The sequence below is a fragment of the Nicotiana tabacum genome, chromosome 3, assembly GCF_000715075.1.
Source record: "Nicotiana tabacum cultivar K326 chromosome 3, ASM71507v2, whole genome shotgun sequence".
Taxonomy (NCBI): Eukaryota; Viridiplantae; Streptophyta; class Magnoliopsida; order Solanales; family Solanaceae; genus Nicotiana; species Nicotiana tabacum.
The window spans coordinates 137,276,934-137,283,679 of record NC_134082.1 but is presented as its reverse complement, the minus strand read 5'-3'; positions in this window follow the sequence as shown (position 1 = coordinate 137,283,679).

Sequence of the window (6,746 nt, the reverse complement as noted above, 5' to 3'; positions counted from 1 at the left end):
ATAGAAGAATTATAAAGAAAACCAAAAAATGAATAGAAGTGCAATTTGGAACCAATACGCAATCCCAACCTAAATAGATACTCAACTCCCTTTCTAGCTCTCTGTGGAAATCGATCCCGACCCAAAATCGGGTAAAAGCTATTGCGACCCTCTCTCATTACTTTTTAGTGGTGCGGAGTAGGTTGCGATCAGCTCACTATCCATATCATCAGGGGTAGGACTCCTCTCGTGTCGAATTTTTCTTTCTATTCGATTAGGAATTGACTCATTACTATCGAGAGAGGTTTCTCTAGTTGAACCATCCTGTTGATTTCTATTATGGAGATTGTCCAAGGGCTCATCATTATAATTTGTTCCATCATTAAGAGAGCTATTGATATCATTGTGTGCCATAACTGTAATATTCTTAAAATAGGAAAAATCTTTAAAACACGTTAGTATAAGATGAACAGATCAAAATAAAATCACAATTGTCTATGCCCCATGCTTGGTGCCAAACTGTTTATTGAAAAAACAGTTCAGTTGAATTTATAATGTAATTTATAGACACGGGGATTAAATTAATTTGATAAAATAAAGTGATGAAGAATAAAATGATTAAAATAAAAGGAATTGAGAAAAATACAATTTTGAGCTTTAGAATGCTCCCACCAGGATCCGGAATAATTAGAAAATCTTGACAATATTGTATAAAGCTTGAGAGAAAGAATTCTAGTCTTTTGCTATTAGTACTTCTTGATGTCTTACAATAGAATTAAAGCCTCTATACTAGAGCTATGAGATGTATATGCCATTTATGCCCAATTAATCACCGATATTAATGTAATAATAAAAGGTAATAAAAAGGCGATAAAGAATATTAATGGGTAATAAAGCCTAATAAAGGCTAGTAAAGGCTAAATGAATCTTGGGGTCTTCTGTAACGTCGCTATAACAGTCATATCTTGAATTGCTTCTTATCCGATCATATGTTTGTATCCAGTATTAATATCTTATCCGGCTACTGGTTTGTATCCGGTGTAAACATCTTTTTCGGCCACAAGTTTATACCCGGTGTGAACATGGTTGAATCACTGCTGATTGATACGTGTTGCTTCCTAAATTATCTGTCTTCTGAGATCGATTTTTACCGTATACAATTCACAGGTTGAATGTTTATATTTTCCTCATAGTCCTTCTAAATAATATGTTACTTGTTTCTTGAAAATGGAATACATATGGCTCTTGCTTTTCCAAAATATCACTCCGACCATATTATTATATTTATACGAGCTTTAACATTACTAGTAATAGTGGAAGTACAAACCAGGGCATCTAATTAAAAGATTGTTAAAACATGGTTTTCTTGTGTGTATCTTCATGCATTGTGCTTCATATAGAACAAGAACATCCCTACTACACTTAAGGGATAATCAAACTTCCTATATTATACCCCTCTAGTTTTGTTTCAGTTTAAACCTCTCTACCTAGAGGCGGACCTATATATTGAACAAGGTCATTGGACACGATCAACCTTGGCAGTTTTTTTGAATATATGTATATATGTAAAAAAAACGGTCATATATTTTACTCATAACCTTTAAGATTAAAAGTCAAATAGAGGCACTGGTTGAACAATCCGTTCATGTACCCTTATCTTCAAATCTTGGATCTACTTCTGTCTCTATCTAGCAATAGGTGAATAACAAATTAAAGTTTTGTTATTTTGTATACTGAAAACAATAGTAATACATAGCAAAATGGAAAAAATGTAGAGATCAGTCTATCTAATGAGTTAATTGTTAATAATGGGTATATCAAGATTAAACATGTTCAACAACTAAACTTCATGGTACGAAACTATTAGCAAAGTGCTTCGTGAGTAAATTGTTTGTTGTACTTGAGTTAGCAATGCATGTCTTGAGTTTTGAAAGCCTTAAAGTCACCTCTTATCATTTGGCAAGCTAATGTTTCTGTTCCCTCACTACCACTCACAGTTTCTTAAATTTTTTGTTTTACTTACATGTAGTGGAAATTTATATTTATAACAATTTCTATTAAAATAGGCATATAACTAGGAAATTTAATTCAATATATGGATGTTCTAATTCACTAGTAGAGGCTTAATTTAACTCGTAAATATGATATACATTGATTCTTCATTTATCGTTTTCATCATATGGTCTTTTCCTTATTGTATTAAAAAGCAGAATGAGATTGTGTGTTATAATTATTGAAGTATAACATGTTAGTTAGTTATTAATCTTGGGGTCAATATATAAATAATACAAAATTATAGTCTTTTATTATTATTGTAAGAATAGTCCGGTTAGTTTGTTAGTGGAACTGTATATTACAGCTGGTACACCCCTGTACATTTCATTCAATTAATGCTTGTACACCCCAGTACATTTCATTCAGCTTAGAGACGGGGGAGAACAAAAAGGTTTGCAGGTTGTTGAAATCATTATATGGCTTAACCAGGCATTTAGACAGTGGAACTTAAGCTTAATCAAGTTCTGTTACATGCAAGTTTCATACAGAGCAAGTTTGACTATTCCCTATTCTCTAAGAAGGTTGGACAGGATATTGTGGTGATATTGATCTATATAGATGATTTGTTACTCACCGGTAGCAATCTAGAGTTGATCAAAGAGGCCAAACATTCATTGCATCAACAGTTTAAAGTTAAGGATTTGGGTGAGCTAAGGTACTTCCTTGGTATTGAAGTGGTGAGGTCCAAACATGGTGTCCTACTCAATCAAAGGAAGTACACTCTAGAATTGATCTTAGATCTAAGGCTTAGTGGAGCCAAGCCAGCCATAACTCCTCTAGAAATCAATCAAAAATTGACCACAATAGAGTTTAATAAGGTGGCAGGTTGTTCACCTACTATCTAATCCTTTGGTAGACCTTACCAGTTATCATAAGCTTATTGGCAAGCTTTTGTACTTAACAGTTATCCGGCCTGATATATCATATCTTGTCTAGAGTCTTAGCCAATTCATATAGGCTCCTAAAAGATCCCATATGGAGGCAGATCTTAGGGTAGTGAGATATCTCAAAAATGCACCAGGTCTTGGCATTCTCCTAAAAAGATCACCTGTGCATTCTCTTACTGCATTTTGTGACTCAGATTGGGGAGCTTGATCGGTCACTAGAAGATCTATTAGTGGCTATTTGGTCAAAATTGGGGACTCCTTGATCTCTTGAAAGTCTAATAAGAAACACACAATCTCTAGGAGTAGTAAAGAAGCAGAGTACAGAAGTATGACCATTGTTGTTGCTAAGGTCACTTGGTTACTGGGACTATTTTCAGAGTTAGGTGTGCTTGTTCTTCGACCTGTTACTCTCTATTGTGATAACAAGGCTGCTATGGAGATTGTTGCCAATCCTATCTTCCATGAGTGTAATAAACATATTGAAATTAATAGTCATTTTGATCGAGAGAAGATCACCCAAAGAGTTCTGGAAACCAAGTATGTGCATACTACAAATCAGTTGGATTACCTGCTTACGAAGGGTTTAACTTCAGGGCAACATCATTTGTTATTAAGTAAGCTGAGTGTACTGAATATATTTCACCCTCCAGCTTGAAGGGGAGTATTGAAGTATAACATGTTAGTTAGTTATTAGTCTTGGAGTCAATATGTAAATAATATAAAGTTGGAGTCTTTTATTATTATTGTTAGAATAGGCCGGTTAGTTAGCTAGTAGAGCTGTATATTACAGCTTGTACACCTCTGTACATTTCATTCAGTTAGTGCCATAGTGAAAATTCCCAATTCTTCTCGTCTGCTTCACTCTTCTTTTTCATTTCCATGGCTGATTCTAACAATAATATGTGCAAATAAAAAGTAATAGTAGCAAATATATTTAACTAAAACAAATCAATCAAAGGAAAAAAACTGGAACTAAGGTACCAAATTGCTACAATTAAAATTAGGGGTGTACAAAGAAAACCTATATACCGCACCAAACCGATAATCCGAGTCAAACCGAAAAAACGTTTGCCTTAATTTGGTTTAGTGTTGGGAAAAAAATCCGACCATAATTGATTTGCCTAAGTTTTGGCTTAAAAAGTCAATCCGAAACCAAACCAAACTAACAATGCATTTGTACAAATTTTAAAAATATTTTATACATATAAATATTTATATAATGTAATTTATAAATTTTTTTTAAACTTTTTCACAGTTTTATCTTTTAATGTATTATTTCAAGCTTGGACTTAACATTGTGGAATGGTCCAATAAGTTTTAGAGCCCATAAATATAGTAACTCAAATAAAGTTCAAATCAATATTAATGTTGACACAATAATTCAATTCAACACTAGAAATGATAATAGTGTTGGATATTTATTTTTAGTTTTGCATTGATTTATAATGAAAATCCATAACTTAGTTTATCTTTTTCTTTAATGCTCAGTCATGCAATTAATAGTACTTATTCGACGTACTTGTTTTAGCATGACTTATATAATACTTTTAGATTATGTTCATTTTATTATGGCTTATTAGTTAGTAATATTTATTTTATACGATTTTATTATCTTTGTTATTGAGTATCTTAGTACAATGTTATAACTCATCTCATATTATTATGTTATTTTTTGAAAAATACATTATGTAGTTATATCCTATTAGGACTAAAGAAATACTTGGAGCACAAGTTATATATTTTGTACTATGAAGACTTTACCGGAAATAATCCGATTAAACCTCAGAAAAATCGAGAGTGAAAATCTGACTTTGTTGGTTTGATTTGGTTTATAGATTTAAAAACCTAACACCATTAATTTAGTTTGATAATTAAAAAATCCAAACTAGCCTGACATATATACTCTCTTAATTGAAATAATGGAAGCCTTTATTAAAACTTCTCAAACTTCAAATAATAATTGAGAGACTTTAAAAATTGAGAGGCAGTAGAAGTTATATTAAAACTTCTCAAACTTCAAATTCTGGGTGTTAACCGGACGGACTGGTCTGGGCTGGATATGAAAAAAATAGCCCATCCAATTAGTGTTCCGGGATGGCTAACCGGATTGTAAAAATCTGTGTTAATTAGGGCCCGTCCGGGTTCGGGCTTAATGGGCCCGGACCAGGTCGGGTTACTCTTTTTTTTTTAGTATATTATGTTTTCCTTATTCAATGTTGTTGATACAAGTGTTTGCAAACTTTTAAGGCTTAGAATTAAACTTTAAACTTTAAAGTTTACAACAACAACAACCACCCAGTATAATCCCACTTAGTGGGAGTTTGGAAAAGGTAGTGTGTACGCAGACCTTACCCCTACCCTGGGGTAGAGATGCTGTTTCCAAATAGACCCCCGACATCTTTCCCTCCAAGAATTTCCCACCTTGCTCTTGGGGAGACTCGAACTCACAACCTCTTGGTTGGAAGTGGAGGTTGCTTACCATTAGAGCAACCCCTCTTGTCTTAAAACTTTAAAGTTTTAAATTTGAAATTTGAATTTTAACATTTTAAAATTAAAAGTAAGTGGCTACAAAAAATTATTTAATAAGACCAGTATGTAAGGATCAAACTCCGAAGGCTTTCATTTTATATTTTCATTGAATAATAAATAATACTTCAAATTAATTTGCAAGTTCTATTTTGATTTTTTAATTTTTGAACTTGCAAACTAAAAGTTTACAACAATTATAAAAAATAAGAAAGAGTACATCACATGTTTTGCATCATTTTTATAAGTTCATTCATGTCAACATGAGGCATGAGGTTCTTGATTTCCAGCACTGCTTGAATTGGAACAATAAACTATTATATTATGGGTGTTAAACAGATGGGTTGGTCCAGGCTAGACACGAAAAAACAGCTCGTCCGGTTAGTTTTTCGGGTTGGTTAGTGCGCTAGCTAATCGGGCTGGTAATGGATAGGGAAAATTCGGGTTAATTATGGTATGTCCGGGTTCGGGCTTGACGGGTCCGGACCGGGTCGGGTTGCTTTTTTTTTTGGGAATATTATATTTTTCTTATTCAATGTTACTGATACTTAAGTGTTTGAAAACTTTTAAGGCTTAGAATTAAACGTTAAACTTTAAAGTTTAAAGTTTTAAATTTGAATTTTAAAATTGAAAGTAAGTGGCTACAACAAATTATTTAATAAGACCAATATGTAAGGATCAAACTCGAAGGCTTTCGTTTTATATTTTCATTGAATAATAAATAATACTTCAAATTAATTTGCAAGTTCTATTTTGATTTTTTCTATTTTTGAACTTGCAAATTAAAAGTTTACAACCATTATAAAAAATAAGAAAGAGTACATCACATGCTTTGCATCATTTTTGTAAGTTCATCCATGTCAACATGAGGTTCTTCATTTTTGGCATTGCTTGAATCAGAACCATAAACCATTATATCTCAATTTCTTGGTCCTCCGTTTCATCTATCTCTTCACGCCCTTGATTTCGCTATTCTGATCTTATCTAATCTCTGAAAGCATACTAGAATTTCCAAAGCGTTGCTGCCCAATGAATGACGAGTATCTCCTAGTTGTTGTCTTGCTTGGCTAAATGCACTCTCAAGTGAACTTTCAAAAATATGTGTAAAGCTAATAGAAGAATCAATACCACTTCTTGATCTTTTAGGAGTTTTACTCTTACTACTACCACCTCTACTAGTACACACTTTTTTGGCTGCTCTAAATATATCCATTATGTAAATTAAATTAATAATTCTAAATAATAAAATAAAAATATACACAAAAGAAAAGAAAGAGATGGAACAAGTGTACCAGATTC